Below are 25,298 nucleotides of genomic sequence, written 5' to 3'. Positions count from 1 at the left end.
GAAGTCTTGGGGTTTTGGCACTGGAAACATGTCACTGGATAATTGCTCTTCAGCCTGGAGGTTTACCATCCCTGCTTCCATGTCAACAGCCAGTTATTTCCCACTGAATAGCAAGAGGGTCTCACTGCAATAGCAGCAGCACGTTTCAAAATAATATCACTTCAGTGTGAATGAGGCTTTAATTTTACTTTGGCGTTCTTATAACCAGGGGTACAAAAATGTTTCGTTTTTTTCCTTGTTGCTTTTCATTTACGTCAGAACTCTTAGTAAGAACTGCTTAGTCACCAGGAGGCTAAATTTATTTAAATCAATATCTAATTAGGTTCCTTAATGTATTACCTTTCACTTCAGAAATTTAAGAAGTCTAAGCAATTAAGTTTGTGCACGGATATCCCACTGTTTTCTTTTTGTTTCTGCTTGACTGATTTTGTATGTAATTGATCATTTCTAGACCCCAGTAACACACTGATTTCTTTAGCTAGTTGTTCTACTTGTGTATTTTTAAGAAATGAAATAATTACATTTTTGAGTGGAAGAATCTTTCATGTTAATTTTTGTATTTTCCAGAAAGTGGAACATATAATCAAAGAGTATGAAGCATGATATTTTTAAGCCAGAAGGCAATACAAAGGTGTGTTTTCCTCTTACTTGTACCTTGAAATTGCTTGATTAAAAGAAAAAAAAATGCTTCCAGGAATAGGAATATTTGTAAAGTACAGAAATGCCTATTCATAGGCAAGACAGAACATTTTAGGATCTTCCTACTGTGGTGGCATCAGTGTCTTACTTCATGTAGTACTACATTTGATACAAAATACTTAACCTATTTTTTTAATTTTAAAATCATTTAATAAGTTAAAGTATTCTATGTTTTTTACAAGGAGGACCTGGATAGTAAATATGAGATAAATGAGTGCTCCCCTCCCCCCAGTATCAGATAGATGAATTAATTTGTTAGTGTACAGCAACAGCATCCCCCTTGCCACCCGAATATAATTACAGTTGAGGGAAATTCTAAATATTATTTATATGGAAAATCAGAGCTACGACGGTAAAGACTACATTTCTCCTGTGTTGCTTTGTAAATTACCTGAAATGCTTCACAGTCACAGCATTACTCTCGTTTATCAATAAGAAAAGATTATTCTGTGCATGGTAATATGTATGAATTATAATAATTCTTCCAGGAAAAAAGGAAGTGTTGTTTTTTTAAAAATACATGAAAAAAATGAGCAACTTTTTCGTGAAGAACAGAACAGTTGATACATACCTGCTAGTCTCATTTCTTTATAGAAGTGATTTATTTATATATGTGTATGTATGCAAGTCCTTGACATTGAAGATACCCTGTAAGCAATGTAATTTACAGCAAATAAAAGAAGCCCTATAGCTATCAAAGAAAATTACTCTGTAGAAACAGACATTGCCATTGCATGAGGCCCATGGTTCAGAGATTTGGGAATGTTTTAAGTGTTTTCAGGTTTTGAAATTGAAAACTGAAGAAAAAAAATGACCACTAATTTAATTAGACTTGCTGAACAATATGGTTTCCCAAAACTTCCCAAATATTTTACCATAAAACTAACTATCTTTGTAGGAAACAAGTGTCATCTCTTTATATTGCCGTTAGCAAATTTTCTGTAATTTGGGGTGGGATAAATTGTTATTAGTTAGTTATCCTATTCCTACTAAAACAGCCTGGAGAACCCAAACATTCAGCAGAAATAACTTCAAGATCACTCAGTGAGTGAAATGGAGCCTTGTGTAGCGCTGCCATCAGTCTAGTGCTATCTCAGACCTCATTTACAGACTTGGGTGTTTTAAGCAGTGCACAGATCTTGCGCTGGCTCCTTCCACCATCCCGAATTTCAGCTAGCTAGAAGTACAAGGTGTTTCAGCATCAGCTCAAGAAAACATTCAGGCATGCACATAACCATTAAAAACGTCCAAGTTCAAGTAAATACCCCCTAAAATATCTTCCTAGAGCAGAAGCAACCGGTATTTCCTGGTAGTTGTATTTATTTTTTTTCTTGTATCCAAAGTATTGTTAAGGCCGGGGTGAAACTCTGGTCTCAGGGAACTCAAAGGCTCATGACTTTCACCCTAGACAAACCAGTGGTGACCTCAATACTTTAGTCTTGGCTTAGACCCTAAATACCAGAGTGAAATTGAAACGATCATATGTAACTAGTGACTATCTTCTGGTAAATCTGTCTCGGCAGCTTACAAGTCATGTTCTTCTGCACTCTGGATGTGTTCTTGTGTGGGACATAGATAGCATTCAGTATAGGTCTTGCTGCGCAGATTTATCTCCTGTTAGTTTTCAGATACTTTTCATAAATAAGGTCGTTATAGAAATAGTACATTAGGGAGGATGGAGATCATCAGATGTAATTTTCACCCTGGACAGGAAAAGTGGCTGGCTGTGGTATTATAGGACAGAGTCTGTTTTAGAGTAAGCAGCCCAGAAGGTATTGCTAGTTATTCCAACACTGTCAACCTGAAATTGTACTTTCTAGTACTTGGAAATCCCATGCACACAGAGACGTATCAACTGTAACAGTGTGTTAACTCATTTGATTCATATTCACCTTATTCAGACATAGTATGAAAAAACCCCCTACAAATTAAAAACTCAACTGCTGAATGTTTCTGGATACATATTTGTCCTTTATTTCAGTATAAATATTGCTAGATTTTGCTGGGATTTTTCCCCCAAAGACTTGGGAACAGCTCTCTGAGCTGTCTAAAAAAGAAAATGCATCAGAGATGACATTTCAAAGATACTATCCAGTAAGTAAGGTTATTGTGCCTGTTTCCCTGTATTTCTAAGCAGACTAAGCTTATTCTTAGAAACAACAGCTCAATAATTGTGGATGCTTCTGACATTAATTAAGCAATGCTATATGAAGCTTTGATTTTGTTACCTTTTCTGCATATGAATAGTCCGAAGTTCAATACAGTCTAATGATTAGGACCCACTTGAAGCGTTTAATTCTGCAAGATGCTGTTTTGCGCTGCAGCTTTCAGCTCCCTTTGGCTTACAAGTGGCTGGAACGTTGCGAATCGCAAGTACGAGTGCAGCTAAAAACGGAGAGAGAAGTAAATAGATCCAACATAAAGGAGTACTTGGACTCTCCCTCCTGCTATCGCAACTCTGTGCACACAACAGCAACACTTGAAGAACCAGAGGGAAAAACATCGGGGTTTCCAACGAGCTAGTGCTTTTTGAAATGGTGCACATTTGTACGATAGAACGCAGACTTGCCAGACACTGGTGCCACGGCTCCGTGCTCAGCTCTCTTGGGTATTCGGTGCAGAGCACGACCCTGGCACCTGCATCCACAGATGCACCCTCTGCTTACGCCCTAAATTTCTTAGCTTGTCGAAACACAGCGTGGTTCAGCTGCGCAGGGCAAGGAGGGGTGGGATGACCTTGCAGAGCAGCAGGAGCACACACCGGTACTTGCTTGGTGCTGATAGAAAAAAAAGAGAAAAGTCTCCTAGTGATCACTGCACACACCACAATTTCATGTTTTTTTTTCTTTTCTGGTTAGACAAGGAAGTTTGGAAGTGGGGTTTAAGGGCAGTCTGCAACATCAGCTTATCCTACAAAAGCATTTTTAATAAGGGCATGCTACAGTAAGCCAAATCAAACGTAAGTAGATTTTTTTTCAGTCTAATCTGCTTCAGGAGAAATGGCAGATTCATCTCCAACACTAATGAATTAATCTATTCCAGCCTTACTGTATTTTCTAATACAGCCTATTCTAAGGCAAAGAAAGGCTGCAGGTAAATAGAGAACAATACTTCCACCAGCAAGGTTTTTAAGAAACATTGCATGTATTTTCTGTCCTGTATTGGACTAGAAGAACAAGATTGATCAAACTGGATCCTGTTGAACCCAGGCTCCCAGTCAGGTTGATTCGTCCCAAGTTGCCTAGGCATGGTTATAAAAACTTAGAGGAGTAGATAGCACAAGTAATTCCTGGTGATGGAGCTTCTGGAAGTTACTGGGACAGAGACAAACTTCTCTCTGGACTGTGGGGACACCAAGTTAAGAGCCTCAGGTTATCTGAATGGTCTCAGTTCTGAGTTTGGTTGTTGTTGTTTTTTAATAAGGAAAAAGTTTAAACATCCCATTTGGATTGGAAAAATGCATCATTTCCAAAATGGTCTCCTTCCCGAATATGGTTTCCCCAAAATACTTACAAAGCGTACTTTTTCATCTCAATTTTGAGATGCAAATAAATATTTAAGTTTTGGAGTTGTCCCGCAGGTTGGAAAATCTATTTTTGAACCATCTGCAAAATAAGAGAGAGTGGTACAGAGATCTCATTCCCTAACTGGAGGGTAAAGCCCAGCTGTTGTTCCACGGTTCAGAGCCATGAAGAATATCATAATTAAAAGACACTGACAGGGACATCTCGGGTGGAACAATAAACTCACTTGTAACTTACCTCTATATTTAGCAGACAGATTTTTATAAACAGAATGGTGAAAACCAATGATAATACAGGTTGTTCAAACTCCAGCAGGAAATCTGTCCTATTTGCTGCACAAATTCTCCCCTTTCAGCTTCGTTTTCATTTATAGCTGTGCGAGACAAGTATAAAATGCAGCTATTTTGACTTTGCAGTATTTTATGTCTAGTTTGAACAGTTGTAAAAGACTGATGCAAGGCAGCCAAGAATTGCACCGGTTCCATCTTCTGCTTGTTCCATGGTGCTTGGTTTTACGGGGTACCTTTTACACTACACCAAAGTTACAGAGGAGGCCAAACAGCAAAATAAAAACCTGACATGCTCAACTAAATCTTATTCCCCAAACCAGAATAATTTTAATATCTTAAACGTTTTATCCACTGGGCCCGCATGGGAGGAAAATGTTGGATTCGTAGCGGGTTTATTTTCACTAAATTTCTGAATTTCAATCAGGTTTGATCTAATAACTGTCAGCTGACCTGATTAAAGCGTACCTCTCTTCTACTTGATTTAAATCAACTTGGCTGCTACACAGTAGGCTAAAATATGTGCTATTTTAGGTGGCCATCTGGTAGACTCTATTAATTTATTTTGGAGGACTTTGCTTTAATTCAATTACCAGAATCATCTAAAGAACAGTTGGGGAGGTGACCATTTTTTACAAACATGCTTTGTAAGATCTGATATAAATTACTGCCTTCACCTTGGCTTTCAGCCTAGAGGGGGAGGTGACATATTCTTATTTTTTGGAGAGAGAAATGTTTGGTTTGGAGTAGAAGCTGAGCAATAGGTTTTAGACTTCAAGGGACAAGATCACATATGAATCATTTAAAAGCAGCAAAATGAAGGCCCTGGCATGTTACCGACTTAGCAAATTGTCCCATGTATCCTTAACTTCACGAGGAATGCCAGCAATGGATGCCATGCAGCATATGGGTACAGCGAATGACAAAGCCCAAAATAAAGAAAAGAGAAAAGAGACAGGTACACCTACAGGACTATTCAACTTTAGTCGTGTCCACAAAGTGAAACGGCCTGAATTTAATCCTCAGCAGTACACTCTTCAGGAAGCGAAAATTTTCAGAAACCAGGAAAAAATGTGAAGCTGCTTCATGGTCTTCAAAGCAATTTTGAGAGAGAAAACTCATTAAAATGGATTTTCATGTATTTTTTTCTTCTTACTCATAGGAGACAGAACTTCATGAACTAAAGAACTTCATTGATACAAAATACTAACTAGCATACATATACTATTGGCGCGTCTTTCGAAATTCAACTCTTACTGAACATAAAGGAGTCTCTTTATACAAAAGCTATATTAGACTGGATAGCAACAGCTCCTGTTGCATGTTGTTCACATCGCTCTCCAGTACACCAAGTCCCAGGTAGCCCCTTCTCTACCAGCATCTTTTTGTTGCACCTCTGTGACTGCCACGCAAACGAACTCTCCAATGTATATTCATGGGCTGTCTGTTTGATTAAATGAGTGAAATACTGTGAAAAGCTTGGTATGGAACATGGGCACACCATAAAAAGAAAACACTGACTTGACGCATCGGTTGGCACAGGACATCTACAAGTTGGACCGTCTTCCAGATCTGCTGCGCCACAGCTGTAGGAGACAAACCCGTATTTCAGGTTCGTATGTGGAATATGGTGTAGGCAACTGAGGAGTGAGAGGAGGGCTTGAATAATATAAAGAGAATAAGAAAGGATTTCCCTGAAAGCTTTAATTACAGTTTTAAAGCAGAAAAATTAAACAGGCTTTAGAATGAGAAATGTTTTAAAGACTCGTATTGTGATGAATTACTGCTAGTGTTACGCGCAACGCAAAATCACGATAGAAATTATATAAATACTGTAACTTGGTTAACATTTGAAGTATCTGACTTATAAATTATCATGAAAATGGTGCATATTTTAGGATCCAGTGTGATCTTTACCCATTGCTTGGCTTAGGGTTATAGATCTGAAAGACAGAGCATCAGAGACCACTCGTGTCTGGTGTTTGTGTGGTGTTCAGAGCCCTCTCTTCACATCTGTCAGCTGTTGGGCAAGAGCTGCGCTCAATAGACTAGCTGCCATGAAGATCAATCAAGTGTGCATGGATGCTCTTGTCTAACGGAAAAATGTAGAGTAGTTGTTTAACAGTACAACAGTTCCTGGCCTGCTGTTGGGCTCACAATAACTATTGTGGCTGTTGCTTACCAATAACGTGAAGGTCAAATTTGACCAATATTCAGGTTAAGAAAAACAAGTAGTATTGGAAAATCATTAAAATTTATCTTCATGATTCTTTCGATATGTGTTACATGAAAACTTTAGTTTTCTTAGTTTTAAGCAACATTTTTTTGTTTTGTATTTCAGCTATTGTGTACCAAGTAAGAGGAAAAACAAAAAGGTCAGCACTGAATCAATTTTGAAGATAACGGAAGAAAATGTTTAACCAGACATGGTACAAGTCTGTTTATTTGTTACCATTTTTCTAGAAATTGATTGATTTTTATTTTTGATCCTAATTTGGGAGGAAAACCATGCAAAATCCCAAATATCAGCACAAGAAATCTATTTCTTGCCCAGCTACGCTCAGACTGAAGATTCATTTCACTATAAACAGGTTACCTGTTACCGAAAGATCAAAACAGAAATGGTCTTTTATTGCTGCCCCAAGATTCTTTTTAAAATTGTAGTTACTGTGTTTAGGTAGAGGAGCGCTGGTGTGGGAGCGGATGAGAGGGGACAGGGCACCTCCGCCAGCTTCGCCACCACTCAGCCTGCATCCCATCATTGTCCCTGCATCCTTGGACATCCTACACCAGGGCTGAGCTTCTTTCATTGCAACACCATAGTAAGTACTTTCCTCACTTTTGTCCCCAGCAACAAACCTCACATGGTTCATTCTTACCTTACCTTTGCAAAAGGATTGCAGTATTTTTTACAGCCCCTCCGTTTGTCTGGGCTTTCAGAATTAATCTCTATTGGTCGATCTGCCGCATCACCCTCCCTGCCACCAACATAAACTGGGGAGTCACTGAGGGGCACCCAGCTCTGAAAAGCCACAGAAGCAGGTAGTTCCCATGAACATGAGCAGCCTGCTCCGTCTCACTGTGATGGACTGGGTTATCAACAACTTTTGTCTCATTAAAGTCATGCTATCAGCATTACGGTAAGAGTTAGTGCCTTCTTAAAGGCCCTATAATCAGAATTAATGATTTTCAACTCTTGAAACCATTAGATGGTTAACCAGAACATATGTAGTTAAATAGATGGGACTGACAAAGATTTACTGTGTTGCAAAAATAGAAAAGGAGAAAAAAAAGGAAAGAATGTTGGTGGGGTTTCATGTGTTTGCTACCACTTCAGGAAAAAAAACCCTCATAAATCCACTGCTGCCATACAGGCAGAGTAGGACACATTTCTACTGTTCATATTTCTCATCAACTAGCTCATCTTCTGGTGGACAGAAGCTGTGAAATGCATTCATCTTTTCACTCCTCATTTAGACTTATTCAAGATTTAAATAGATTTGTAGTAGCTGGACTTTGCCCCCTTTTCATGTCCTGTTCTCCTCATACACTTGTGTGATCAGTAGCAGCTGAGCAGTGTGGTGTGAGGAAGCAAATGTAGAAGCTGTAGAAATGTAAAAATACATTAATTATATGTTTTACCAAAAAAACCCATAACCTGGATAAAACATGCAAACTACTCAGTACTGCACAAATATCTCTAATATGCTTAATTCATATTTATCTTGTTCCCCTTGTGAACCTTCACACGCAAAAAAAGCACACCCTTTTGGTAAGAATGATCACATTTTAAACAGAGAGAAAAAATGTGCAGTGCTAAAATAATCTTTACAATGGTATCCCATAGGAGAAGTTGACATCTTAAAACAATGTGGCAGCTGTACAGGGCTGCAACTATTGTAAATCCTAGGTTTCCATTTAAACTGCTGCGAGGGAGAGATGATCGTAACCTGTGTCATCCACATGCACTGCAAATGAAAATTCCAAAAATTCCCTCTGAAAAAGTTCAGGAGGTGGTAAACCATGTCTTCTTTTTGAACTGGAATAGATGGCTTGGATGTGTTTGGGGATACCGCAGGGGTCAGTCGATGTCTGCCCGTGGACTGGAGCAGCTGGGTGAATGGGAAATTTTCGAAAGGCTAAAAGCAATTTTGCCATTGCAAAGTATTCACAAGTTTCCATTAAATATTTTCTCTTTTTAATTGCAAATGTCAGCTTGAAATGGCTCCGTTTTTAGTGCAGTTAGTAGCATATTAGTTTTTTCCCTCCAGGGGAAGAAATTATTTTTCCCCCTCCAATCGAATGCCAATATAGAGCATTTGAATAATTTCTTTAGCAAACACATTTTTCTGTCCTGCCTATGAATGAAAACAGAGATTTATTCATTGTGCTTGATTTGTAGTTTTTTTCTTCTACAAGCGTGAGCTTTGATTTTTTAAAATATAAATGAACCAAAGTGATTTCTCAGTGCAATTTTTAAATTCCAGTTTTCAGAGCAGTTTTCTGACTAATCTCTATACATTTATCTGGAAGGGGGGAATATAGAACTGACTGAGGAGATTAGCAGGGATATGCATTCAACTTATTTCTGACTGATTGATATAATTGTTGCTCTCCAAGGCCTATTGTGATTGCAGGATTAGATACATACTTTTATTTCAGTTTAGTATTTTGGAGCAATGCCTTCCGAGGAAGAAAGAAACTAATAATTTCTTGTCACTAGCAAGCTGTAATTATATGTATTTATATTTAACCTTTCCCGATACTACTCATTAACATTTACTTGGCACAGGCACAGTTTACATTTTGATATACTGCTTTTGTGTAAAGGTTATAAAGACTATGGTAATCTTTGACTCGCTGCTGCTCCCTCTCCTGCAAGTTCTGGGGCTGTGTCAAAACATAAACTTTGGAGAACAAGGGTTGGATTATAGATTTTCATTTATTCTGCTAAACAATTCTGTTATGGTAGTCATAGTAACACTAACTTAAAAAAAAACAAAAACCAAAACCAATAAAACAAATGAAAACCAATAACAAACCAGTTCTAGTCTTAATGCCGTGATGCTGTGAAGTACTCCTAGATACACAGAATAACGTCAGTTGCAAGGGACCTCTGGAGGACATCTGGCCAAACCTTACCCTCAAGCAAGGGCTGGCTTCAGCTAGATTTAACTGCAAAGTTAGACCAAGCTGCTCAGGGCTTTGGTCACACAAGTTTTGAATGTTTTCCAAGTGAAGAGTAAACCCACTGGTGTCCAAAAAAGGGCAAGAGAAGACATCACTCTGAACTACTTTTCTGTTTCATCCTGTGCCCTGGAGGGACACCACTTGTCTACTTTTTGTTCCCCAAGGACGGGAAGGTGCAGCTGGAAATAATGTCCTATGCCGAATTCTCCACGTTTCCGATCATCCTCAGAGGCACCCACAGAAAATAAAAATGTCATGCATAATTTTAGGTAGCAATAAAAATAAATCTATTGTGGCAATGACTATTCTAATTATGGTCCAATTAGAATAAAAGCAAGGGGATTCTTTGAAAGACACTGTTTCTAAGAAGAGCAAAATCTTTTTTGCCTCATTTTTTCTTCTTCCCCAACTCCTCCCTCTTCTGTTGTTTGAGGCTGCAAACAAAACAAAAACGATTTAGGAAAAAGGATGAGACTTAAGCACATAATGGCATTTCTTTATGACCACTATAAGGCTATTTTAATCTTGTCAAGGTGGATTTCTTCAGTGGGACCAGTTAGTGGAATTGGTTATAATTAATGGTTCACTGTGTATTGTACATTTGGAACTGTATATTAGCAGCATGCTCGTTCCCATGCCTTTCTTCTCCAGGTTTCTTATTTTTTCTCCCTTTGTTTGAAAAGTAAGGAAGGTACTGTCTTTAAAAATGGTTGGTAAAATTTCCTTTTATACATTTCAGCCTTGCACACCGATCTTTGCTTCTAACGAAGAGGGGAAATTTTCTTCTCCATTTATGCTCTTGGTAGGGTCCTCCAAAGACTCAGCCCTTTTGGGGCTACCTGGTGTTATAATTTGATGGTTTCAAAGAATTTCTCCTTTGCAGCACACAGAATACGCATTGGACACAATTCCCAGTTTGTCCAAACAAAGACCTTCATTAAAGCACTAAGCAAAGAAAAGATATGTTGCCCCAAATTATGGTGAATTCTCCTTGGGTGACACTTTTCAAAAAATTCTTACATGATCAGCAGTCATCTTGTTGCAGCTGGCTGGTATTTCTAATTGGCATAGGCATTACTACCGGCTAATTGTCTGCTTAAAGTCAGTTGTGTAAACCAGGTGAAGTAATAGCCCATGAGACATTATAGCTGATTAGTAAAAATAAAGTTCCTTGAAAGACTGAGGCATCAACTGGCTGCAAGTTATTTCTTCACTAAAATTTCAGCAGTTCAGGAGGACCAGATGGTATTATCAAGAAAATTAAAAGTTAAATGGTTAAGCTACTCAGCATGTGAAAAAATTGGCATGTAAAATGCAAACCAAAACAAAAAACCCCTCTAGATTATATTTGATCAAATAAACAGAAAAATTGGCAGTTGAATAGCGGGTAGCAAATGAGAGTGAGATGAAGAATGAATTTTTCAGCACTCCAAACAGAATTAATTGCTGGAAAACTGGAGAAGGGAACGTGTGTTTGGCAGTGTTATTGACCTCGGATTTTTCACACATGTTCTCAGCAGTTTAGAAATATCCTGGTAGCAAACATGTCAAATAAAACAGTGGTTAATGGGAGGGGGGAAGATGAAGATCACAGTAAATCAAAATTGACTTTAATTCTGGCCAGAGAACAGCTACATGGTCATACATCAACATTTCACAGAAAAAATTTCTTAAAATCATATGAACTTGAAGAAGCAAAAGTATGGCATCTGAATAGGCTGTAAAACTATTTTAGTAAAAAAAATCTTAGTGTAAATTATTAAAAGCATATAGAAATTATAGAACAATGCAAATTTTAATGACTACTTGGTGCCACCACTATCCACCAAGCCTCAGCTTTTTAAGGATGAGAATGGACTCTGTTTCCAATGAGAGTTTAAAATGTCCTCACAGCTTGCGCACACCTCGTGTGATCAGCAGCGCCTGCGACAGCCCGTGCTGTGCCGGGAAGGCTGCTCCTCCACGCAGCTTTCCGAAAGCGGCAGCCCCAAGCGATACCAAGGGACCCCACAGACTTTGGTCGGTAATGACACCTTACAGAACATACGTGATCTGATCATTCTTTTGAGAGTTCTTAAAATATCCTACAATGAAATCGAATATTACGTTTTCATTAAAAATGACAGTTAGTCATGATCCTATTTGATCTTGCCATGGGGAAACCCAACTTTTAGGTTTTTAATAACTAAATAAAACTAGGGGCAAGTCTTAGAAGCATTAATCCGCATGACAGCATTCACATATCTGTCAGCCTCCAATTTTTGGGGATGTTTTGGTCAGGCATTGGATTAAAAAGTGGGGTTTTTTGAACAAAAGTATCATGTGATATAAATCAGGATGACTCCAGCCTAATCGTTTGAATTCTGGAGGGTTCATGTTTACAGAAACACTTTGTTGTCAGCAAACAAATACTGAAATAATGGTTCTCTAGAGGGTGAAAAACACCGCTTAAAATGCAGACACACACCCAATTCCTCATTTTTAGAGCATACTAAAAGTTTGATACACTAGGGATTTGCAAATTGATCAGGGAATCTGTAGGTCGTACAAGAAACCTTTACCCCTTCCTCTGTCTACGCCATATGAAACCAAGTTTTTAGGCGATTGTCATTCAATGTTGGAAAGCATTATGATTCACCCCTATTGTACAATGCCACCTTATGCTGAGGAGATTATAGCGGAGAAATAGGACGAGCCTTGGCCAAATTTCCAACTTCAGCTTAGTGTGAGTAACCTCACGGAGGCCTCTGAGGTTCACAGCTGGGGACATGATGACGGTTTCATTTGTGGTGCTCCCAGTAGACCCTGCTGGGTAGTGCGGGGCAGAGCTGCTGCTCTGGGCCCATTCATCTGGCAACTGCCCGCAGTTGCAGAGGGCTGGTTCTTAATTCTTCAGCGCAGTGCTTTAACACTCCAGGCTCCCATTTGGTCCTTGATGGACAAGGCAGATGATGTCCTGGGTACTGGGATGACCTTAGTTTACCTCAAATCTGGGACAGACAGGCCTTGCTTGAGTAGAAGGGTGGACAAAAAATATTTATATAACATTGTCTTTGCAGTTTTCAGTGGAAAATTTTGCAAAATGTCTTTTTATGGCCATGACCACTACAAATAACAAAATCGAGGTATCATCCTAATTGTTTGATTCTGAAATTCACAAAGCAATATCCTGGAGGGATGATCAAGAATATTTTGTTATCTCTATTTCTGCTGAAATTTTCTTTTATCTAGTCTCCTACTTAAAGCTGCTAAACAAATGCCACCTGGCAACCATGAACCACTTCAGATCATTCATATGAATGAACGCAACGTTATCACAGACATTATCACACAACATTATCTGGAACAGGCAAATGCGCCGTGATTAAAAACTCCAAGGGAAATCTATTTTGGTTTTATGTAACATTAAAAGTTACGGGTTTGAAATCATGTCTGCCTCGAAGATTGCAAGGCTTCAACCAGTTTGCAACCAGGAGGATGCTTTATGCAATGCAGCTTGTACAGAAAGATTAAATCTTACTTCATGTAAGACTAGAACTACTGCTTATATGTTCTTACTCTTTAATGGTATTCCACGGTCCTCACCTGATGACAAACTCGCAGCTAAGCCTCAGGCTGGACTGACTGTGCCTGGGTAGGTGAGATGCTGCTGGGCTCGCCTTGGCTTGGCCAACTCACAGCCCTGGAACTGCAGGCAAGAGCTGCTCGATGCGAGATTCAGAAGAAACGCGTGTGTGGGATCTCCTTCCTTGCAGCTAACCCATCATTTTAGAAACCTGATGGATCTACCTGAATACTCTGCTGAAAGAAAAACCCCGTCCTTCAAATGAGTTGCCTTTTCTTGCGGTGAGAAGTTTTTGGGCAAGGCAATATAGAATCACAGAATCATTAAAATTGGAAAAGACCCCTAAGATCACCCAAGTCCAACCGTGAACCCATCACCACCATGCCTGCTAAACCATGTTCTGAAGTGCCACATCTGCACGTTTTTTGAACACCTCCAGGGAGATTCTGTCCCTGGGGTTTGTACAGTAAATAAACTTCAAATTTGTAAGGAGCTTTTAATTGTGGTGATTGTAATGCTCATACTTGCACTGATCTCCCTTCAGCTGTTCTCCACTGACAGACTGAAAGACTATTTTGGTGAAGTCCCGGTGGGAATGACAAACTCGTTTATCTTCTGAAGTTTATCTTCTCAATCAGTAGCAGTCATCGTTGTGGCCTCAGGCCCGTAGCTGCCTTTCTTCCGCCACCACTTCTTAGCTCTGGCCTAAAGCTGTTTTGGTTGGTAAGAGTGATGGAGGTGGCTCTCACCTGCCCAGCCTGTCAGGCATGAGGTGCTCCCTCCCAGTGCTCCCAGTGCTGCCTCACCCTGTGCACATCTTCTAAAGGGAGTCTGGATGACAGCACGGGAGAATTCAGCAGTTCTGAGGGCAGGGGGTTATCCAGGGATGCTTCGGCAGTTACTGAGGAAGGCGAGTGCAGACCCCAGGGAAGGGGCTAGGGAAGAGGGGATCCTGCGAAGCCTGTGTGGGCACGGATGCAAAGGGGCCAGCAATGTGTTGGGATGGAGGTGTCCCATATCCTGCTTTGGTGACGGTGACAAATTAAAACCAGTGCAGAAGAATCATCGCATGCAGAATTATCGTGCGCAAACAGGCACAAGCTGCATCTGTCTCTCCCCAGGAACCCCAGACTATTTTGGTGCATAAATGGCTTTTTTTTTTTTGCACAGCTGAAATTTCCAAAAATAGATGAAGAATTATATCAGTGTGCAAGAAAAGAGATGACATGCATTTGCAGGCTGCTGGGCTGAACTGGTCCTGGCATGGCTTTAAGGGCCAGAGAGGGTGGGCCAGTCGTTAGGGCCAGGTGGGTCTGGGGTGGGCTCAGGCTGGGCTGAGGTTTAAGAGGGGGGAGGAGAAGCAGCTGGGGTTTTGCTTTCGCTTTCGGAGAGGGGAGCGGAGGAGGTGTGCTTGGTTGGGGCGTTCACGCTGATGAAGGTAATACTTTTTATGGCTTTTTTTTTCTTGTTTGTATTTGTGTTAATGAGCATTTGTCCTGTCTTCTGGCACTGAGACCCTGGGTGGAAGCCTCAGCTTTGGCAATGCATTAGGTGTTCTTTAAGGTGTTAAAAATAAGCAGAATTGATGTTTTAAGCAGCGTTTTGGTACAAGTGTCTCCAGACAATGAAGAGCTGTTTGCTATGTACTCTAGTTAATGAAGTGTCTTTTGATAATTAATTTGTCAGATTCAATTTATTATTTCATACCAAAAAAAGAGATAAATTTGATCTTGAAAGTCTGGCTTAAATGTAAAACTCGGGGGGGGGGTGTGTGGTCAAACAAAACTGTTAAAATAGCAGAAATTAGTCCTTGTGCATTTAACTAACCTGCTGCAGTCAGTGAATGTTCCAGTACCGGATTCAGTGGTGCAGGAGATGATCTGTGCTGTAACCATGGAGGATCTGTGCCTGTGAGACCCATTTTTCTTCGTGTAGGTTTGTTTGGGCCTGCTTCCATCCCCAGGGCTTGACCTCTCTGCCTGCACAGCCTCAGGGAACGGTGGGCTTTGTTTTTTTCTATGGAGAGCAGATTGCGTTTTCATTCCTTAATCTCAAATGTCTTGGAAAACTGGGTGCTTTGTGGGGAAACTTCCCTTGGTGAAAGGGCGAGGTGTGCTCTGCACTGGGCTGCTGGAGGGACTGGGTTTTCTGTGGCCTAGAGCCTGAACAAGGCAAAGCTTCAAAGATAGCAGGATAGCTAAGCAGCGGCCGGTGGTTTCTGGAGTTCACATCTTGGTGATAAAATACTGGTGATCTGTGAATTCCCATGGTTTTTAGGGAAACAAATTCTGACCTTTAGCCAATGCAACGGAGTTGTGAGAGCTTGGCGTGCAGAAGTCGAGGAACCAAAGCTTCTCCCCTGTGCTCCCTGCACACGCTGTTTTCAGGAGTGCTAATTGGATGTTGACTAAAGTGGAAGCTTATACTTTTCTGTTGTTTGGTAATTCCCCTCTAAGGTTTCTCTCTAGTGATGTGTGTACTAATGAGCCTCTGCTTGGTTGTGAGTTACTGTGACACTGCTAATAAGGACAGCCTGTTTCTGTGGTAGGCATGCAGCATTTTTGGTGTGTCGAGGTTGTTCAAAGGAAAACAAAAGCTACCATATTGACAATGATACATGTGAAAGTTGGGATTGGAAGCTTCCTAAACCTTGATGGATATATTCACCTTGCTGCCTGAGGCTGAAGGCGTTTGGGTCGGTGTGGTTTAAGAAACATTGACCACCTGCGGAAATTGTCCCCTTGGTTTAGGGCCAGTCCTCCGACTCGTCCAGGACATCATTCCTAGCTGTATGAAAGAGCTAGTCAGAAGAATAACCACAGGAGTTTAGCCTGCTGCTGAAGACTAACTGAAAGTGTCTGAGCTGTTAGCAGGATTTGTTGGAGATGGGATGGGTTGCAATCCCTCTGGACTGCTACAATGTTCTGTAAAAAATGGGGGGTGCTGGCTACTGTACATGACTTAAGGGAATTGTCAGCCATATGAGAATCAAAATGCACATGTGCTTAATCTACATCGTTTTAGTGTCCCCTAGGAGACTTGTTTTCCTGCTTACTTCATCTTCCAGCCCTCTTCAGGAGTGCCATCACTACCGATGTTCTGCTGCCTGCGTCGTGTTGTATGCCAAGTACAAAGCCTGAGGGGGGCCTCCAGTGCTTTGTTACATTTTTGTCATTAAATTTCGTCAGGGTGATATAGAAGAAAATAATCGAGCTCAGGGTTGGTGGTTTTTTTTTTTCCCCCCTGCATTCATTTATGCCTTTGCCATCCGTTTCTAATAACTACAATATTTTGCCTGGAGGTCATGGTTGCATGTCCTTGGTGTGCTTGCTTATATTCGTAAGGTCAATAGGTGAGAAAATGACTAAATATTTTCTTGGACCACTGAATGTTTCCTTTGGATTGTTCGTGAAGAGGAAAGCTGAAATAGACCTGGAAACGTTTCAGAGGGATGGAAGGCTGTGCTCTCGCCTCTCCCATCACTAGATGGCACGCTGCGTGTAGGAATGTGCTCCTGCCTTGGCTGGAGCTGGGAGATGCTGAGCCCTGCCAAGCCCGGAGTTCATCTGTGGAGACGCCGAAGTAACCGAGCAATGACAGGCAGCTCGCTGGGAGAAAACCTGGGTGAAAGAGGCAAAAGCTGAGCAGACAGTTAACTCGGAGGAGATGCCCGTGGCACGTGCTGGGGGGGCAGAGAGCAGGGAATGGGCGCGGATGACGGGTGGCCGACCGACAGCTGTCGTTTGGGTGTACAACACAGGCAGCAGTGAATGCTTGCTGTTAAAACAGGAGTGCTGTGATTTTTTTTTTTATAATTATTTAATGTAGATGCTACAGATTCACAATAGCTACCAAAGAACGGCAAAATTTCAATTTTTGCTTAATATTCCAAAAGGTTGTTATCGAATGCGTTCTGTGAGCCACAGCAAAGAGGCATCAGAGGCAGTTCATGCACATATTAAGAACCAAACTTATAAGCAGAAACAAAACCAGTGCTTGGGGAGTTTCAGCTGGCAGCAGCCAAACTCCTGCTCTGTGCCCCCAGTGTCAAGCACAGACCTGCTCTGTCTTATTTCAAGGGGGAGTTGCAGCTTGTTCAACATTTACTTGAAAAATAAAAAAAAAATCCTACGATTGTTCTGGGCCTTTGAACTTGAGCAGATGCTCTTGCTGACTCTTCTGGGAGTGCTGCTAACCGAGCCCTGTCTCCTTGCGTGCCCGGGCTTTCACAGAATCACACAATCACAGACTGGTCGGGGTTGGCAGGGCCCTCTGTGGGTCACCCAGCCCAACCCCCTGCCTAAGCAGGGTCACCCAAAGCAGGCTGCACAGCACCGCGTCCAGGCGGGTCTGGAATATCTCCAGAGAAGGAGACTCCACAGCCTCCCTGGGCAGCCTGGGCCAGGGCTCCGTCACCCTCAGAGGGAAGAAGTTCTTCCTCATGGTCAGCTGGAGCTTCCTCTGCTTCAGTTTGTGCCTGTTGCCCCTTGTCCTGAAACAAGGCTTTGCTGCTGCTGTGCATGGGATCAGTGCTGGCAATGCCTCCCGTGGGTGGTACAGCAGCTGCTGTCTGGAAGCAGTGTTAACTTGTCCTTAGTTCTTCTGTGTCAGGTAGTGTTTTCTGTCACTGGGGAGAAGGAAAAAGTGTGTGTGTGTGTGGGGGAATCCCCAACCCCAAACAAATCAAACTCTCCCCATGCCCAACCCACACTCGTTCACAGGAAGTGCAATACCTTGCTTAATCTTCCATTTGCTACTAAATATGGTATAATTACGCTGAGATCTTCTGCAAGGAGCTGGGGTATAACACTGGTGCAATGAGAGTAATGGGAACTTCAGTGAGCTAGGACTGCTTAAGTTGCTCCTCGTTTATGTCTGGCTTATAAAGGCTATCCAAGAGCAATCTTTAACTGCTTTAATGTTATCTGCAACACTTCCCACCTGTATTTGATGAAATATTGCACCCTCACTGCTACCACTTGTGTTTTGGATTGACACCCCTCCCAGAGCAGGAGACAAGTGCACTTGGTGTCCCCTAATTGGGATGCTGTGGTAGGGCAGATGTGGAGATCTTGGCTAACTGCCTTCACAATGAGCAGGCTGGGTAATGAAAGGAGTATTGATCCGTGTACTGGTGAACGTTGCTCCCTTGAGTTGAGGAGGCTCTGCAGCTTAAAGGTGGTAAAGGAGTTGGTACGTTATTCCAAAGAATGTGACAAATGACAGTTTTGTCAAATGTCTGCAACTGCTCTAATGTGATTCAAAGGCAAAGATAAATCTTTGGTGGAGTCCTATTTCATCGATATTTTATATCTTCCCTCTACTGGATACTTTTTTGGTAACTTAATGACAAGCCTAAACTTTAATATCATGGGAAGATCAACCGACTACAGAAGACTTTTGAGTTTTGACTGTTTCTGTGCATGTTTGTCATGAAACCAGCATGATATACTCTATTTCAGATGCCATTAAGAGCTTCAAAGAGGCATTGCATGTTGTCTCCATTGTAGGCAGCTGGATCAACAAAATCTTTGAAAAATACGGCTGCAGTATCAGTGGGACTTCTAACAGGCTTCGATAGTTTTATCATCCTTTGAAGAAAACCCTAGCACTATAGTTAATAAAGGAATAAGCAAAGCCCCAGATTAACTTAAATGCAACAAAACCCGGTTTCCAAAATAAAGAACTAAAATCAAACGTATTTATAGAAACATGATGTTCCTCTGAAGCATGACTTCTTTTAAGATAGTTAGTCAATCAAAATTCCCTAGAAAATTGGGGAGTATAGCTTCTGTAGAAGTGCAAAGTGAGAAGAAAACACCAGCAAACTCTGAGAAGAGAGTGCTGAATGAGTACCTCCAACTTACATGGCAATTGCAGAGGAACAAATGGTTTCTGCAGGAGGAATCTGAGACATAACTCTCCTTTCCGCCCCAGCAGTTAGGTTGCAACTAATGTTATAGCTTTTGGGGGTGTCTTCAAAGAAAAAATATGGACATAATACACGTCTTCAAACATGTTAACTATGAATTTATCACTGGGTTTTTTAATAGCATCACATCGTCAGACAAAATAGCAGGGTAATCCATGGTATGCATATGGACAGTCTGCCTCAGGTCTGTTTATCCTAGAGATGGTTAGGACTTTTCTTTCTTTTCCTGTTTCACCTCTAATTTTATCATGCTTTGATCATCTTAGAAGCTATTTTAGAGCAGTTGTTGTGATGAACTAGATAAAAAAAAAAAAAGTGTTGAAATAGAGATTGGTCTCTTTGCTTTAATTCTGGTTCTGGCTCTACTGTCATTTGAGCATCTACATGTGCTTGCACCGAAATATTGTCACTCTGCAAATGACCTCTTCTGTTAGGTCTGTACCCAAGGGGATACAACCTTAGACCATTAATGTAGTTACAGAATCACATGGTTGGGGTTGGAAGGGACCTCTGTGGGTCACCTAGCCCAACCCCCTGCTGAAGCAGGGTAACCCAGAGCAGGCTGCACAGCACTGTGTCCAGGCGGGGCTGGAATATTTCCAGAGAAGGAGACTCCACAGCCTCCCTGGGCAGCCTGGGCCAGGGCTCCGGCACCCTCAGAGGGAAGAAGTTCTTCCTTGTGTTCAGCTAGAGCTTCCTCTGCTTCAGTTTGTGCCCATTGCCCCTTGTCCTGTTGCTGGGCACCACTGAAATCTTGCCTTTTAATTGAATAATTTTAAACAAGGGTGAAGTTCTATTCTTAGCCAGTAAGTTAGTTTTTACATAAAAAAAAAAATAGTGTGTGTGTTGGCACAGCAGCTTCTCCTTACTCTTGCTGCTACTCCTGTCCCAGGGCTGCTGACCCGCAGCGGCCAGGAGATTATTCCTTAAATGAAAGGCGAGGCTTCATTATATTCCTGGCAATTCAAAAGGCCTGCTCAACTGGGTGTACTGGAAATGCTCAGCTGCAATCAATCACTTTATTACTTTAATCTTACACAGTCGATTTTTAAATGTTAACATCTAATATGGTTATCAAGCTATTGCTTCCTCTGGTTATGAAACCTCTCAAGTGAGGTCAGGCACTTTGTTTAATAGCCAATTTTATAACTGGTCATTGATGTGACAGCATTGAGTCTGGCTGCTGTGCTAACCAGTTATTTTTGGTTGGCATGCAGATTATAGTATGTACCAAAATCATTACTGTACGGTTTTACTTTCAGGCTCATAATCCGAGGGGAGCTGGGGAGGGGAGAAGGAAATAATGAAAAACACCATTAATTACAATTTTAGTTTTTTCATCAGAGCTTTGGGAAACACAAACTTTCACTCCCAATATGTTCAGGAGAAGCAGTGCATGTCACTACAAATATGGCTGCTGCGGTGACATGTGCTATTATTAGTCATCACACATGAAAATTAGAATAAAGACAGTTTCATTAAATGACTTTCCTATTCCATGCCTTTCTCCCCAAGATGTGCCTTCCCACAGAAAAGGAGCCTCTGTGTGCATCCATCACGATACACAGTACATACCTTGGCTTTCCAGCTGCAAAATTTCTGAAAAATAAGAACTGATGTTTTTTCCATACGTGTCCATTCTAGACTGTGGTGAAATGTGTGGGTGAAGCACTGCATGTTGATTTTCACAAGGACTTGGATACTTATACTCTAATGGTCAGAATAATCCAATGTATGTTACAACACATATCTGCATAACTATATAGCAGCGGTGCAGTTTTAGTGGTAGTAGAACTTGTACAGAGAATAAATAGCAGTTCTGGTGGCAAAAATCCAGGAGATACTAATTTTCAAGTATCTTTCATAAGGATGCATATTATGAGGTCAGGAGGCTCATTCCTTAAGCACTCGTTGTAGCTTGTTCTTAAAGCCTGAATAGTTATCCCCATAAAGTGGGATCACTGCCACTGTAAAATGTTTCATAGACCAAGTTTCAGTATAAATAAATAAGTCTAAATGGGATGTCAGATGGTAGATCAGGCAAGGGTTTTATTTTAGGTCTGTAATGCAGACAGAAACACTTTTCATGGAAATTAAGCATATCTTTAAAAAGGAAAACTAAAAGGAAAAATAAGTGATGATTTTAACTTGGAGGAAAACCAGCACAAAGTTTTAGTGTGTGTATGAAACCTAGACATTAACTGAGCAGATGTATTATCCAGGATGTCTGAAATAAGAAACAAAACATTCTGGGAGAAATGAGTGTTAATACTGTGTATTATTTCTCAAGTTCCAGCCAAAGAACAGACCTTCATCTGATGTTGTTGGAGTGGGAGCCGTGTAGGGAAGGAGGCCGAAGTAGAGAGGGTTTTACTTGAATGAGCAGTCAGTCGGGTCTGAAGTTGGAAAAGTAGGTGAAAGCTTGCTCAAGTACCTTTACCTGTTGTAAATCTCGGTCCGCTTAGAATCAAGTGGTCTGAAAGGTGTGTGGAGATAGAAGGAGGGTGAAAGAGCCCTGCTGGAAAAGGAGGAAAGTCACTGTAATCTTACCAGCAACTGTTTCTGATTATATCATCCAAAATGTAATTCTAGCACCTGCTTCTTCACAGCCTTTCTAATCGGAGCAGTAAGTTCTTGCAGTAATCCCACCCTGGACCTGCATGGGACGATGGGATGTGCTGTGCTTACGCTGAGGTAGTTTATAGCGAAGTTCATTTATTTGAGCGAATATGCTGTAGACTGCAATTAATGGCGTTATTTCTCAGTAGCAGAAACCTATGCTGTGCTTCGCTCTAAACTTAAACATTCCCCAAAGAATCAAATGAAGTAATGTAGTATAATTTACATCCTTATTTGAAGCTCTATCATCTAGTATATAATTCCTATGAGCAGCTCTTTCATTGAGAAGTATTGCTGCTATCAATGCCACTTTTATATTAGAATCTTTTTATGCAAGCATACAATGCAAAGCTGGAAAGAAAACTGTATTATTTCTTTCAGTCACTCATCCCTGTAAAACCCCAAAGACAAACAGCTGAAATTCCTGGGGGCGAGGCAGAAGCATTTATCACTCCAAATGCTGGTACATAAAGCCCAGGAGATCAGACTGGTTTCTGAATGCTGAAAGACAACTGACATTATACTTCAGGAAAAAAAAAGGGTGGAATTTACTCGAGAGCTTTCACAGTGGAAAAACAGGGTGGAAAACATCATGTTACAGAAATAGAGATGAGATTTATCTGGGATTACTTCTTTTTAAATCCTAGGTGAGCTGAAATCTTCCTTAAGAAATGGGTTAGGCCCTGTTACGTTTTATTTAATAACTCTCAGTATAGTACCCAGCTCTGATACAGCAGCTCATGCATAGGAACCTCAAGGCAATGATGATTTTTTTTTTTGCTCCTCTTTTATAGATAAGAGAATTAAGGTAAGAAAAGGTGAAGAGGGGTGGCAGCAAGTGTCGGAAATGGAGCCCTGTGGGCTTTGGTTGTAGGTTCAAATTTCACAGTTCCCTGGCCTTATGTAATTAGGATAGGCCACTACATCTAATAACTAATAATTCAGTTCATTCTGGATTAATAGTTTTTGGTGCAGAAGTGTTGAGCGGTGGATGCCCCTCGCTCGCGCAGCCACCTTCCCAGTGCCGCGGTGCGCATGCTGGCTCGTGGGGCCAGAATGTGGCTGGGCTGGGGGAGCCTCAGCCTTTGTGGCCATCGCTTCCCTGGCTCTTTGGGGCGTCCCATGGGTCCGTGGCATGAGCAGAGCTGCTGAGGGACGTGGAAGTGGGAGCTACGCAGACCATGCTCGCGTGGGATGGTCTAAATAGTCCTGTGCCCACAGCTTGTTCAAATAACAATTTCTTAAATGTAAAACTGCAGGATTTTACACCTTGATCGGGTATCTTTGGATGCCAGTGCTTATTTTCCCTACAGTTCCCATGCAGACCAAAGGCATCCCTTAAGCTTCGTAACTTGGCACAGTATGCTCTGTTTCTGGCTCTAACTGAAGAAAGATTAAGGGAACTGCACAGCGTGTGCTTGTCCTGTTAAAAGTGTAAAGGTATTTGTTCACATCTACATCTCTTAATAAAGTTATTTTTATTTTTGTTAATGGCAGTTGAAGATGTACCTTTTCTGTTCCTTTTACTTTCTAAAGGTATTGCATGAGAACTTGGGGTACTGAGACAACACAGTGCATAGCCCGAAGCAGATGCTACAGTAATCAGCATCATATCTGCACCTGGTAATTCCTTAATCCAATGCCAATATTAAGGCAAAATACGTTGGTTCTGTGGTCCATTAGGGGTCTGTGTCGAACTGTGTTAGCGGTGACCTGGAATGTACGTGTTGCTTAGAGATGGGATCTCTCTAACACTGCCTACCAGTGAGTGGGTTTTTTTCAGTCTCGGATCAGATTCTCTCCCATGCACATACCAGTTTCCCCTGGATGTCAAAATCCCGTGGTACTTCACAGATACTCTGGATTCTCACTTCAACAAATATTGCCCCGTGGATGGCATAAGGTAACCCTGTCCATCAGGTTGCTGTGTGGGGCAGGAGGTTTCCCTTGCTACTGCCACACTGCAGACAAATGTCCTGGGAGATGGAGGTATGGGCTTATTTCTCTTTAGTTATGGGATGATCCCATCTCTCCTTACGTGGCTGGAAGATCAGGTATTACCATTGTGGTCAAGCATCATCATTTGGGTTGAGGATAAGTGGAATATTTGTACACTGGGAGAAATGTACATCTTAATTGTGAAACAGTTAGAAAATATGTATTTCAGTCTAAACAGTTTTGTAACAGCCACAAAAATCTCTAAGGAATTGCATGTGCCCTTGCTGAAAGGAGGGGCAAATGGTGAAGGGACATTGAAAAGAATAACTGAAGTCTTCACAGCTATCATAATTCAAGTGAAAATGTGGACAGCTTTTTATGACAAGACAGTTCGACTATGCACATTTCTTGGCAGACTTGATCACCGCAGGGAATTTAACTATATAACTTCAATTAATCTCTGGAAGATGCACATACATGTCCAGGAAAGTGGAAGCAAGCAGATTTTTATAGATGGGTTTGGGCCAGACTTCGTACACAGTTTCAGTTCTTGAGCGGACATGGTCCTTACTGACTTTTTTCCTCTCCACTAACCTGAGTCCTCCCGCAGTGCATCTGCCTGGCTGCAGAGCCACCATGTTTCTAGAACTGAATTGTATTAACCCCAAAAACAGCATTGAGGTCTTCCATGCTGGGCTCCTCTTTGGGCTAACTGCAAGATCTCACAGCTGATTCTTTATTTTTAAAGCGGTTCTTTTCACTTCTCTGAGATGCAGGTATTGTACTTGGGGAGGGTTTCTAGAAACTGGTTTTGTTTCGTAATGTGAGTTGTCAATTATTAAGTGCTTTGGCCTTTCTGCACCACTGGACCTTTCTTTGATATGGTTAAACACCTGAGAGGTGAGCCTTGGGGCTTTCCTCACTGTGGGGTATAAAATATGGATTATTTTGTGAAGTGAAAAAAACCAACCCTGTCTTTGAAATGTGTTCAGTGAGAAAAGTGTGCAAGGTCACTGCAGCCCTAGGGCGACAGTAATATATGCTCCACAAGCTACACAAGTTTGACATTGTGGGGTTTTTTTAAATAAAAGCTGCTGCAAAACAGAGCACTGTGCAGCCCTTATCAGTGGGCAGCTCTTATCAAGATCTCTGCGATACTGTGAACTTTGTGAATTGGTGCATCAAAATTAACACATTACTAAGGGGCTTGAAGTGTTGTAGTTGTTCAGTGGAGAACTTTATTTTCTTCTGAGACGGGGCTGGGAGAACATTTTGAAGCGATGGGGTTTGCTCCTTCCTCTCAGCTGTCCCACAGGGAGGGCTGTGCTCAGTTTTGGTGGGGTCCAGTGGAGCTACCCTGTTCAGCAGTCTGGTCGCGGTTTGTCTTTCCTGCATGGGACCAATGCAGTGCCAAACTATTATAAAACAATATTTTTCATTATTTGTATATTTTTGATAAAAAGGCAGGATTTGTTTTACTAGTGCCAGCCTACTGAGTATGAAATCCTCAGCTTGCTCTGCTGAAAACCACTAAACACTCAAAA

The sequence above is a fragment of the Opisthocomus hoazin genome, chromosome 4 (assembly GCF_030867145.1).
Source record: "Opisthocomus hoazin isolate bOpiHoa1 chromosome 4, bOpiHoa1.hap1, whole genome shotgun sequence".
In the NCBI taxonomy this organism is placed as follows: Eukaryota; Metazoa; Chordata; class Aves; order Opisthocomiformes; family Opisthocomidae; genus Opisthocomus; species Opisthocomus hoazin.
The sequence above is the reverse complement of the archived record's forward strand: the minus strand, read 5'-3'. Positions refer to the sequence as shown.